Source organism: Perognathus longimembris, chromosome 14, assembly GCF_023159225.1.
Source record: "Perognathus longimembris pacificus isolate PPM17 chromosome 14, ASM2315922v1, whole genome shotgun sequence".
Taxonomy (NCBI): Eukaryota; Metazoa; Chordata; class Mammalia; order Rodentia; family Heteromyidae; genus Perognathus; species Perognathus longimembris.
In genome coordinates, this window is record NC_063174.1 from 41,423,665 (window position 1) to 41,437,214 (window position 13,550).

General features: G+C 39.5%; 1 protein-coding gene across 1 annotated transcript in view; it reads right to left on the reverse strand.

Moving 5' to 3' along the window:
- The window catches only part of Arel1 (apoptosis resistant E3 ubiquitin protein ligase 1), a 50,970-nt gene that overhangs the window by 36,425 nt on the left and 995 nt on the right, over positions 1–13,550 (reverse strand). The gene's annotated exons all lie outside the window — the stretch shown is intronic.

The window sequence follows — 13,550 nt, forward strand, 5'->3', positions numbered from 1 at the left end:
TTGGTTCAGCCAAGTTATAAGGTTTTCATTTATATCTTTCCTCATCAGTCAACCCCTCCAGTCTCTAAGCATTGCTGAGGGTCTTCTGTGAACTCCCTCCAAATGGTCCCCAGTGTTCTGGTAATGAGGTGCCTCCAACTGACTGCAGCCGTCCAGGAACAGCCTGGTTAGTCAGACAAGATGAGCTCACCCTCCTCTGTTCCATGACTCAATACTCCTGAGTAGGCAATTCCCCAAAACAACAGAAAGCTGGTATGCTGGCATTAGACTATACTTCCCCCACAGCATCCCTCCCAGATTTGGGCACCAGAGAATATATGATACATGTTCTTGAAGCATCTATTTTACTAGAGGATGAAATGAGCAGAGAAAAAAAAAAAAAGTACTTTCATATTAAACACCTAAGAAAACAGAATGCAACAGTTCCATCGATTTCTAGAGATACAATCAAAATATTCAGATATTTTGTACTTCGGGCCAAAAGGTTCCTGGGGGCTCCGGTCCCCATCTCCAGTGGGTTATATCCCCGTATCCTTTACCTCTAGAAGTACCTGAGTCGATAAATTTGAAAAGCACAATATCTTGTCCTTAACATCTGGTGAACTGACTGCTACTAACCATTCTATGTACTCATCTTTTATTTCATTTTGCCAGTATTGGGACTTGAACTCGGAGCATAGGCTCTGTCCCTGTGCTTCTCTGTGCTCCAGGCTAGCGCTCTGCCACTCTGAGCCACAGTGCCACTTCTGGCCTTTTCTGTTTATGTGGTACTGAGGAATCAAACCCAGGGCTTCATGCATGCTAGGCAAGCGCTCTACCACTAAGCCACATTCCCAGCCCTGTACTCATCTTTTAAAGGGCATTTTATTGCTATTTCACCATCCTTAAATATGTGTATATATTATTGCTTGTTTGGCTAACTGTATGTGCCAAAACTATGTGCAGCATTTCACTCTGTAATTCACTAACAATCAACCTCTTTAGGTACTTCATCACTTACTTGACATTGACTTCACATTTCTTGAGTATCTGCTATTTGATAGGCTATGTGCTAAAGTTGCTAGAATAAGAGGGTTTTTGTCGTTTTCTGTGGTAGGGATCAAATCCATGGCCTCGTATAGGCTAGGCAAACACTCTACTGCTAAAATATAGCCCCAACCCTTGGTTTTTGAGTCAGGGTCTTAATATGTAGGCCCAGGTTGGCCTTGAACTTAATATGTAGTCCAAGCAGGACAGGATAGTTTCTTACCACTGATGCATTTCATTCTACATGAGATGGACAAAATGGAAGTAATAAGTGCTATAACAGAAGAATAAACAATGTGGAAGGAAATGAAAAAAGATAAGAGTGGTAACTTTGCCTTGGGAGAGAGGAAACGTCTTTACAGTAGAGACAATGGAGCTGATTACTTAAGAATGAGTACAGATTTACAAAGCCAAAGAAAAACAGGACTAATATCCTGGGTATAAGCAAAAATACCAAGTAAAAAAAAAACAAAAGTAAAAATAATGTAAAGGTCAGCATAATATAACCAAAGTGTTTAGAAAGACAACCAGGTCCAAAGCAAAGTGACTGTGAGTACAATCCCACATAATGATTAAAAGCGTTAAGTTTTGTCAGGCACTAGTGGCCCAGCCCATGTCTGCAATCCTAGCTATTCAAGAGGCTGAGATCCAAGGATCACAGCTCAAGGTTTAGCCTGGGCAGAAAAATCTAAGCGCCTTATCTCCAAGAAACTACAAAAAAGTTGGAAGTGGAGCTGTGGCAGTGTGTAGGCCCTGACTTCAAGTCCGAGTAACAACATTAAAAAGAAGTGTTAACTGCCACTAGAAAGGATAAAATAATGGCATTCGCTGGAAAATGGATAGAACTAGAACAAATCATGTTGAGTGAGAGAAGCCAAGAACAGAGACAGCGTATGCTCTCCCTGATATCCAGGTAAAATGCAAAGAGGTAAAACAAGTAAACATGTCTCAGGATACTAAAATACAGTAAAAAGACAACACCGAAGGAGTGGAATGTGTGTGAAAATAATAACAATAATAATAATATAGCAGAGGGGATCATCAGCTACATCAGACACTGATGAAAGTGAACTAAGCAACTCATGAGTGGGAATGGGAAGGAAGAAATGAATGAAAGAGGGAAAAGATGTTACTAAACAAAAGGAAAGTAATGTACATAACACCCAAAATGAACGAAATGATTTTATTGTTAAAGTTCATAGACTTCATAGGCTATGTAAAGTATAATGATAATTTTCATCATTGTGAAAGTTAAAATGTATACTGTTAAATATATGTAATAACTTAAACCCAATTTAAAACAAGTGTTAAGTCTCACTAGAGTGATCTTGGAAAAGTTATTTACTTTCTCTTCCGTTGCATCATATGGAAGGCTGGGGTAGTGGTATATGCTTGTAATCTCAGTTACTTGGGAGGTAGAGAATGGCAGTTCAAGACCAGTCTGAGCAAGAAGTTAGTGGGACCTCAAACTCAACAGGCTGAGCATGGTGATTCCCACCTGTAATCCCAGTTATACAAAAGACATAGGTAGAAAGATTATAGCCACAGGCAAAAATCACAAGACTCTTGCTAAAAATAAAACACAGCTAAGCAAAAAAAAAAAAAAAAAAGAAAAGAAAAGCTGGGAGTGTGGGTCAAATGGTGGAACAACTATCTAGCAAGCATGAGACCAAGTTCAAACTGCAATACCACACACCAAAAAAGTCAAACCACAGGACCATTGAAAATTCAAAAAATAAAATAGAGATGTACTGAGAAAATGAAGGAAGTATGTTCTTGAGAAGTATAATGAAGAGTGGCTGAGAATGGAAATTCTAAACTTAGATGATCTGATTTTATAGGAGTACCTTGAAGGATATTGTTCTATACACAAACCAGGTTGCAAGGCTTCCAGGTTGCAAAGTTTGTGGTGATTTATATCATAGCAGTTCTTGGTAAGTGAGAAAGACAACTAAAGTCTACCCAGGAGGCTAATTTTCCAGAGAGCTCCCAGGTGGAAACAAAGCAACACTCCTAGGTAATTATTTTGATGATAATGACATGAATCTACTTTTATAGTGAATTTAACTATGACCTTGGCACAGTATGAAGTACCTTGTTTGTATTAGTTCACTTAACTCTCACAACAACACACCAAGCATGCACACATTATTATCCATTAGGAATAACAGACTAGATTAGGAAACAGAGGCATGGTAACTAGTTAACTTGCCAATAAAGTCACCCAGTTCATAACTGAAGAGGCCAGGTAATCTGACTCCAGAGCTTACACTCTCAAACCAGGAACACTGATATAGCCAAAAGAACCACAAGAAAGGACATAGGGCAATTGTTGGGACAGTAAGAATGAGAGTTTAGAAATGCTTAATTTGAAATTTTAAAGGAATAATAACTGTAGACATAAAATAACAAAGAATGCTTTTTTTTGCTCAACTATTTGAGTCACAACTCCACTCTCAGCTTTTTGGTGATTAATTGGACAAGCGTCTTACAGTATATTACTGCTTGGGCTGGTCTGAATCATGATTCTCAGCTCTCAGCCTCCTGAGTAGCTAGGATTACAGGTGTGAGCCACTGGCACCCAGACACAGATATTTTTAATCAAGGAAGAACGAGGGTAATACACTTTAAAAGAAGTAATTGTTGGGCAAGGTGAAAGATACTCTGAAGAAGAAAGATCCTTGGTCCAGAGACAAGGGAAGAAGAGGCTAGCCCAGCACAGTGAGGCAAGTATGTACTCTCAGTACTTGGGAGATTGAGGCAGGAAGATCATAATGCCCAGTCTGGGCTACATGACTAGACCCTATTTCAAAAATTAAAGTGCATAGAAAACTAAAGTAGCAAAATAAAATAAAACGTGGTCTTTTATGTAAGGGATTTTTTCATTTAATTCAATAATTTTTAGGTTCACACATACTGTTATATTATCAGTAGATTATTCCTTTGGTTTGTTTTAAACTTCTTTACTGTCCACAAATTGAACTTTTTTCATCTTTATTAGTACATATTAATGGTACAAAATAATGGGTTTCATTGATGTTTTCATACACATGTATAATGTACTTTGATCATTTTTTCATCCCTGTTACTGTCGCTTGTCCATCTCTTCCCAAGTACTCCTGCTTCTATTTTGTCTTTTTTTGTTTTTGTTGGTCATGGGGCTTGACTCTGGGCCTGGATGCTGTCCCTGAGCTCTTCAGCTCAAGGCTAGTGCTCTACCACTTGAGCCACAGCGCCACTTTGTTTTTTTGGTGGATCACTGGAAATAAGACTCTCACAGGCTTTCCTGCCCAGGCTGACTTTGAACTGTGATCCTCAGATCTCAGCCTCCAGAGTAATTAGGATTACATGTGTGAGCCACAGCTCCCGCCTTGTCTTTTTTTGAGCACTGTTCCTGACTTCTTTTTGCTCAAGGCTAGCACTCTGCCAACTTGAGCCACAGCGCCACTTCTGGCCTTTTCTATATATGTGGTGCTGAGGAATCGAACCTAGGGCTTCATGTATACAAGGCAAGCATTCTTGTCACTAGGCCATATTCCCAGCCCCTGTCTTTTTTTTTTTTTTGGCCAGTCCTGGGACCTGGGCTCAGGGCCTGAGCACTGTCCCTGGCTTCTTTTTGCTCAAGGCTAACACTCTGCCACTTGAGCCACAGCGCCACTTCTGGCCATTTTCTGTATATGTGGTGCTGGGGAATTGAACCCAGGGCCTCATGTATATGAGGCAAAAGCACTCTTGCCACTAGGCCATATCCCCAGCCCGTCTTTTTTTTTTTTTTTAAGCAAGATTTTCATATGAGAGAAAATATGCCGTGGGTATTTTTTTGTGTCTGGTTCATTTTGCTTAACATGACAATCTATTTTATTTCCATCCATTTTCCAAGTTCATTTCTCTTTATTGCTGCATAGTAGTCTATTCAACTGATGTACTGCAAGTTGTTTATCCATCCACCAGATGGACACTGAGTTACATCCAGTTTGGAGCCATCATGGATAAAGCTGTTATGAATATCCAAGTACAACTCTTTTTGTGGACATGTTTTCATTTCTCTTGGGTAAATGCCTAGGAACAGAATTACTGGTTCGTAGGATAAGCATAGTTTTCACTCTTAAGAAACTGACAAATTGTTTTCAAAGCAGCTGTAAAATTTTGCATTTCTATAGAGCTCCAGTTGCTCCACATTCACCAACACTTTGTATAATTGGTTTTAATTTTAGCAATAGCTGTGAAGTGATACCTTATTGTAACTTTAATTTGCATTTTCCTGGGGGAATATTGAACATCTTTTCAGGTGTTATTGGCTATTTGTATGGCTTCTTTGGTGAAGTGTCTGTTCAATGCTTTTTTGTCACTTAAAAAATAATGGAGGGGCTAGGAATGTGGCTTAGTGGTAGAGTGCTTGCCTAGCTAGCTAGCATGCATGAAGCCCTGGGTTTGATTCCTCAGTAACACATAAACAGAAAAGACCAGAAGTGGCGCTGTCCTGAATAAAGCCTTGCCTTGCTTTCGGGGGGGGAAAAAAAAAAAAAAAAAAGAAGTGGCGCTGTAACTCAAGAGATAAGAGTGCTAGCCTTGAGCAAAAGAAGTTCAGGGACAGTGCTCAGGCCCTGAGTTCAATCCCCAGGGACTGGCAAACAAACAAACAAAAAATGGAATGGCTTGGGCAGGGAATGTATGTGGCTTTACGGTAGAGAGCTTGCCTAGCATGCATGAAGCCCTGGGTTCAATTCTCCAGCACCACATATATAGAAAACGGCCAGAAGTGGTGCTGTGGCTCAAGTGGTAGAGTGCTAGCCTTGAGCAAAAAGAAGCCAGGGACAGTGATCAGGCCCTGAGTCCCAAGCCCCACGACCAGGGGAAAAAAATGGAATGGCTTATCTTCTTACCACTAAGAGATCTTTATTTTATCCTAAATATAAGCCATTTTCTGGTCATATTGGCGTATTTTCCATAGCTTGCCTTTAATTTTAACAGAAAATAGATTTTTAAAGAGTAAACATATCCAACTTTGATGAAATCCCATTTACCAACTTTCGTCTTTCTTTAATTTGTATTTCTTCCTTTTTTTTAAATATTTGCCTAATTTAAGGTCACAAAGACTTTCAAAGACTCTTTTTTAAAGTTTAGCTAGAAGTTTGACAAGAGAAAAAAGTCTCTCATTAAATTTTTGAGCAAGATTTTTAAGCTCCTACATTCCACTTATCTCATAATTATCCAGTTTTATTATCTCTTTGCTTCTTTCAAATTCAACTTCCCACATTACCAAGAACTATTTAAATTATAGTCTATTTCTGATCTTAGAATGATGTTTTATCTAACAGATTCTTTTCTCTTCTACCTAATAAATGGTATATCTAAATTTAGCCAAGGTTTCAGTTCCTCTGTTCTCTTCAAATAACCCCAAACCTCTGCATCTCTGAAGCTGATTTTGAAAGGGGAAAAAACCCTAAATTCCATAATACACCTAAATTCCATAATGTACCTTGGGGTTCAGCCAGGAACAACCAACTACTTACCTTCCAATATAAAACGAAGGTTTTATATTCTCATTCTCACCATTTTACACCACTGTCACCTATGAGGAGGCTGGTGAAAGCCGCTTTATTATCACTCACTGGTTAAAAAGGTCAAGCTGACCAACAAAAGTAATCCTACATTCCTAAAGTTGATTTAGATTCATTCTTTTGTGCACCATTCTATTTAAAAAGAGCTAGAATTATTCAGACTCAGATGAAATAAGTAGCAAATACAAAAGCATGGCTTAGATCTATTCAACTTCTCATAGCTCAGAAGAGAAAAAAAAGGACTGAAAGCTAATGTGCCCAAAATAGGAAGAAAAATAAATGACTGTTTACCATGGTTCATTCTGTAACCTCATGGGATTTCTAGAGAAAAAAATATTTTTTTTTTATGTGGTACTGAGGAATTGAACCCAGGGCTTCATGCATGCTAGGCAAGCACTCTACCACTAAGCCACATTCCCAGCCCCAAAACAGACTTTTTAAAAATCTATGTCCCTGTCAAATTCATTAACCTGAATCCAGAAAATACTAGTTTCTAAAATTATTGACTCAGAAAGAGTCCTAGTTATGACACTATATGCTGGGGATTTTGTTGTTTTTCTTAATATGCAATATTATATCCAAATTAATAAACCAGAAAATGTTTCAGTGGAGAGTAGTGTTTTTGTTCTGTTTGAAATAGGGTTTTAGTACATAGTCGTGGCTAGCTCTGAATTCTCAATCCTTTTGTCTCAGCCTTCCAAGTACTGGGATTACAGGTGTGCACCAACACATGAGGCCTAAAAATGTTAGTTTTTTAATTACAGCAAATGTTATGGTAAGAGGTTAAACACTTGTAGCAATCAGAATAAACAAAATGATCTTCTAAACTAAGAATTTCTTAGGTTTTTTTGTTTTGTTTTGTTTTTGCCAGTCCTGGGGCTTGAACTCAGGGCCTGAGCACTGTCCCTGGCTTCTTTCTGCTCAAAACTAGCACTCTACCACTTGAGCCACAGTGCCTCTTCTGGCTTTTTCTATATACGTGGTGCTGAGGAATCGAACCCAGTTCTTCATGTATATGAGGCAAGCACTCTACCACTAGGCCATATTCCCAGCCCGGAGCCACCAGTCCTAATGGAAAAAATAAGAATGCAATTAAAACAACTTTTTAACTGTCTATTTATTGGTGATTGCTACTTGTGTTGCTTTTTGAAATGGTTCAGTTCTGGTCCCCAGAGACAGTGCTCAGGCCCTGAGTTCAAGCCCCAGGACTAGCAAAAAAAAAAAGACTGGGGGCTCTTACCTATAATCCTAGCTGTGGGAACCTGTGCCCAGCCATGAGGTCTGCCAAAGAGAATTGGAATGCCTTTCTCTGACTCTCAGAAGGCTGAGAGTGGCCTGAGAATGGTCTATTGCAATTAGCATTACAAAGGCCACAAATTCTCCCCTAGGTGTAAACTTCAGCTTCTGAACTTCCCCAGGCCTTGGAGCCAGGCAGGAGCCTAGCCAAACTGTGTTTGTTTGCTGTTCACCTTCATCTCCTGTTTTCAGGAAGTCACCAATCCTAGGATTGTTTCCCCCCTTCTGTCAAAGAGGCCTTTCTGCAGGCACTCCCTTATTTGATGACTAATAAAAGCCCTCTGGATCTGTTACTGGCGGCAGTCAGCAGGTCCCCTTCCATGGTCCAGTCTCCATCAGGTGGTTTCCATCATTGCTTTGCTCTCCCCCCCTGGCGGGACAAGGTGTGCAACACTAGCAACTCATCAGGCTAAGATCTGAAGATTGCAGTTCAAAGCCAGCCCAGGCAGAAAAGTCCAGGAGACTCTTACCTCCAATTAACCACCAGAAAACTGGAAGTGGTGCTGTGACTCAAAGTGGTACAGCACTAGCCTTGAGCAAAAGAACTCAGGGACAGCACCCAAGTCTTAAGTTCAAAAAAAGTTTTTGTTTTTTGTACTTTGTGTGTGTATGTGTGCACACATATGCCAGTATTGAGACTTAACTAAAGGTTTCACACTCTTGCTTAGCCTTTTTTGCTCAATGGCTGGCATTCAATCATTTGAGCTATAACTCTACTTCTGCCTGCTCTGCTAGCTTCAAATGGTGATACTAAGATCTCAGTCTCCTGAATAGCTAGGGTTATAGGTCATCTACTGGTGCCCAGCATGTTGTGTTTTGTTTCTTGGTTTGGGTTTTCTTTCATTAGGAAGGATCTTAGCCCCCACTGGTTTTGAAACTTGCCACCCTCTTGCCTCAGCTTTGTAGTACTGAGATTACAGGCCTGAACCACCAGACTGGTATACATTTTACTTTTCTTCTCTTAAGGTTCCATTCAATGCGCATGTGCTGGGCCAGTCCTTTTGTTGTTGTTGTTGTTGTTGTTGTTGTTGTTTTGGCCAGTCCTAGGGCTTGAACTCAGGGCCTGGGCACTGTCCCAGAGCTTCTTTCGCTCAAGGCTAGCACTCTCTACCACTTGGGCCACAACACCACTTCTGCTTATGTGGTACTGAGGAATCAAACCCAGGGCTTCATGCATGCTAGGCAAGCAGTCTACCACTAAGCCACTTTCCCAACCGTGGGTGTCTTTCTAAAGTCACATCCAGCTGAGAAGCATCATGAACTTCCAACACTTTTGGAGATGACAGTGTGGTATCTAAATCAGCAAATCAGAGATTTTATGTATTTTTAAAAGAAAAGTATTTTGTTTGCTACTTTCTCTTATTCTGATGTGGTTTTTTGTTGGTGGTGTTGTGTTCCGTATACAAAATGGACTCTGATCTGCAGAATTAGGACAGACCTCCATGTTCCCATCCCATGGCAGTTTTCATGCTCAGATGACCCTGGGCCAGTAAATCTTGGCTGTAATAGGAAAATTTTTAAACCTAATTCTCGGAACCTGACAAGCCGTCTCCCTCAATAAGTCTAGGAAGTTGATATTTCATTAACTGTGCATGAAGTGGCAGGCAAGCAGCCAGATACACAGCCCAGTGAGGTAAACTGGAAGAACACAACATACACACACTTAACAGCTAACACAATTTCTAGCTCTTATGATTCATTATTTTCAATTCTACTCTAATTTTTTTTTTGGGGGGGGGGCAGTCCTAGGCCTTGGACTCAAGGCCTGAGCACTGTCCCTGGCTTTTTTTTTGCTCAAGGCTAGCACTCTGCCACTTGAGCCACAGCGCCACTTCTGGCCATTTTCTATATATGTGGTGCTGGGGTACTGAACCCAGGGCTTCATGTATACGAGGCGAGCACTCTTGCCACTAGGCCACATTCCCAGCCCCAAATTCTACTCTTATTTTTAAGGAAAGTAAATTATATAGTTGATAAGAAGATCTGAAATGAGCATTTTAAGGGTTTTTGTTTAAGTCTAAGAGGTAAACTTAACCACAGAAATGGTAACTGAAGATGGTTCAATTTGAAGAAAAAAGCTCAACTTAGGTATTCAAAATAAAAATTCTGTTAAACCAATAATCAGGGTTACCAAATAAATATTGATTGATTTCTTCAAATGTGTAATAATTGATATCAACCATCACAAAACTGAGAAGTTCTAGAAAAACTATACTCATCCTGTCACAGTTCCTCAGTATAAAATTTGGGTAAAGGCTGGGAATATGGTCTAGTGGCAACCCTGGGTTCCACTCCTTAGCACCACGTATATAGAAAACGGCCAGAAGTGGCACTGTGGCTCAAGTGGCAGAGTGCTAGCCTTGAGCAAAAAGAAGCCAGGGACAGTGCTCAGGCCCTGAGTTCAAGCCCCAAGACTGGCCAAAATTAAAAAAGTTCGGGCAAGCTATGAAAATAATTTATAACTAAAACAAAAAAAGTTGTAATTTTACATTTACTACAAAAATTACTTTACAATAAATTTATTTTTACTCACACATTTTCTTCACTTCAGATTCTCACTATCCCTTAGGTTATGATCTTGTCTTCCTAATAACTGCCCCAAGGCATGCCATACTAAGCTAAAAAATTCTTTAAAATCTTTTCCAACTCCTTTCTATAAACCATTTGCACAGCCCAGTTAGCTTTCTCTATTTACCAAGACCTGCACAATTAGATCACCCAAGAGAAGCACCTTTCTACTAATAGCTTGACCACATTCATGAAGGTGTAACCTCAGATTTGATCTTCCCAAAGTGAATAAGAAAAAGGCTAAAATAACATGGGCTGAGTCTCTGGATAAAATCAAAGAATCTGTATTGACTGTTAGATCATTACTACTACAAGGCAGAAAATGTATGTTATCTGATCTCTAGCTAAGAAGTACAAAATATAGGAAATACAACTAACAGATGTTGATTCAATACTAACAGGTAACAGCACTCAAATGAATGCCATAGCTAATTTGCATACACATATTTATATGTATGTACGCACTCTCACACTGCAATAAACCTAAATCACTTCAAAGTTTGAAACTACACAAAAATAAACTAGCTAAGTATTCATGAGTCTTTAAAGAAACCACCTAAGAAAAATAAAATTCAAACCTAATTAGATAGCTATTTAAAGGTAAAATGATATGCTAGAATTCCTTGGCGTCAGAAAATTTAATATGATTATATAGTTTGTGCTGATTTATGCCACAATACACTGAGCTGAACTACTCCAGAAAGATGAATAGGTAAGAGTAATTGCTCTAAATATTTCAATTCATTTACCTCTATTCAACCACCTGCCATAATTTAACTGCTTGCAAATCTTTCTAATATGAACTGAGTTCTAGAAAAGCAATTAGAGTACATTGCCTAAGACAAAATGAGCCCTCGATAAATAAGTTGTCCTTATAAAATTATTCAATGTCAACATTTCAGAGACCATGCTGTCCACCATGCTACCACAGTCAGAAGGCTGCAGTTAATTGAAAAATCATAGCAATAAATGTTAGTTGGAGGAAAAGTCCTATCATATGAGTCATAAACATGTCAAAATGAAAATTGAAAGTGGAGAAAATCTCTAATTTTGTTTCCTTTGATGAAAACAAAAGTAAATTCACCAATAACACTTTCTTAGGGGTACTAGGGTTTGAACTCGGGGTCTCATACTAGACAAGTGCTACCAGTTGGGTCATGCCTCCTGCCTTTCCTGCTTTGGTTATTTTTTGTTTTTTTGCCAGTCCTAGGCCTTGGACTCAGGGCCTGAGCACTGTCCCTGGCTTCTTTTTGCTCAAGGCTAGCACTCTGCCACTTGAGCCACAGCACTTCTGGCCATTTTCTGTATATGTGGTGCTGGGGAATCAAACCCAGGGCCTCATGTACATGAGGCAGGCACTCTTGCCACTAGGCCATATCCCTAGCCCCTGCTTTGGTTATTTTTAAGATAGTCTTGAAGACTTCGAGATAGAGTCGCCCAGTGGCTCACACCTGTAATCCTAGCTACTCAGGAGGCAGGTCTCAGGAGGCTGAGATCTGAGGATCATAGCTCAAAGCCAGCCCAAGCAGGAAAGTCCAGGACACTCTAGTCAGTCACCAAAAAGGAGGAAGAGGTGGTGTGGCTCAGACAGTAGAGTGCCAGCCTTAAGCCAAAAAGCAAAGGGAGGCAACTAGGCCCTGAGTTCAAGCAAGCAAAAAAAAAAAAGAGATTGGGGTGGGGGGGGGGTTGGGAATGTGGCTTACTGGTAGAGTGCTTGCCTTGCATGCCTGAAGCATGGGTTCAATTCCTCACAGTACCACATAAACAGAAAAAGATAGAAGTGGCAGTATGGCTCAAGTGGTAGAATGCTAGCCTTGAGGAAAAAGAAGCTCAGGAACAGTGCCCAGGCCCTGAGTTCAAGCCCCAGGACTGGCAAAGAGAGAGAGAAACAGAAAGAACCTCATTATGATAAAACTACAATGCAGCAAAAACATTTTTCTAAGTTATGTTCTCATCTCCTACAGTGTTCCTATACTACTTTACCTCCCAGCAATTATTAATAATCAAGGAAATCAGAACATTCTTAAAATAGAAACTGCAAACTGCTTTTGAAAATTAATGTTTTATTCATGGATTCCAAAATTCAGGGTACATATAACCACAAAGTGGTTTTCCTGGCAGTGCCTGAATTTAAATGTAAATTACAATTTTATAATTTAATCATTTGTAATTTTCTTGGGGAGGAGAGAGGTAGAAATCTGGGTGTGTATTAATTAGCCTCTGAATGCTTAAAAAATTAGTAATTGGTCACGTTCATTTAAAAAGCTTACCTAATCACCAAGTGATACTTTTTTTTAAATGCAACTGATGTTAGCTTTATCCATGAATGACAGCTTAGCAGAGACAAGAGACAAGCTGTTCTGAAAAGATTAGGAACTTCTAGTGATCTCAAATAGGGTAAAGTAGGAGGAGCACACAGTATTTGTAGATACTTCAATAATAAAATTATTACAATGTCAAAATTGCAGAGTCTGTGTAAGCTATCTAAATGTACTCATGCTTAAATAAGAAAGGGAAAGAAAGCAGTAAGAACATTAGATCTGCATTCAAACCATCACAAGAAATTTCTCTACTGAGCTTTTCAAAAATCTAAAAACTTATAAAACTTTGAAAGTTTATCAAAACATTCAAGTTTCAAAATAGCCCCATTATATTAAAATCAATTGGCATGAAATTTCAACTCCACCATAAAAGAAAGAACACTTAAAATAGTTGAATTTTTGCTAAGTTCTGTTTTAGGGGCTTGCACGTTTTAATTATTACTACCATAAACTACTCTAAGTGCTGCTGGTGGCTCATACTCAGGAGGCTGAGACCTGAAGATACTAATTCAAAGGCAGCTCAGGCAGACAAATCCAAGACTCTTATCTCTTGGAGGTGGAGCTCTATCCTTATTTGAAAAAGCCAAGGGACAGTGTGGGGCCCTGAATCCAAGCACCAGTACTAGCTAGCACCTGTCTCTACCCTCCCTACCCCCCCCCAAAAAAAAAAACAAAGTCTGAGTGTGGAAACATCCTTGCAAGGCTGGGGCACAGAAAGACAAAGAACTCATCTAATAAGAGATAGAGCTGAGGTTTTTTAAGTTCAGTTAAACCCCAA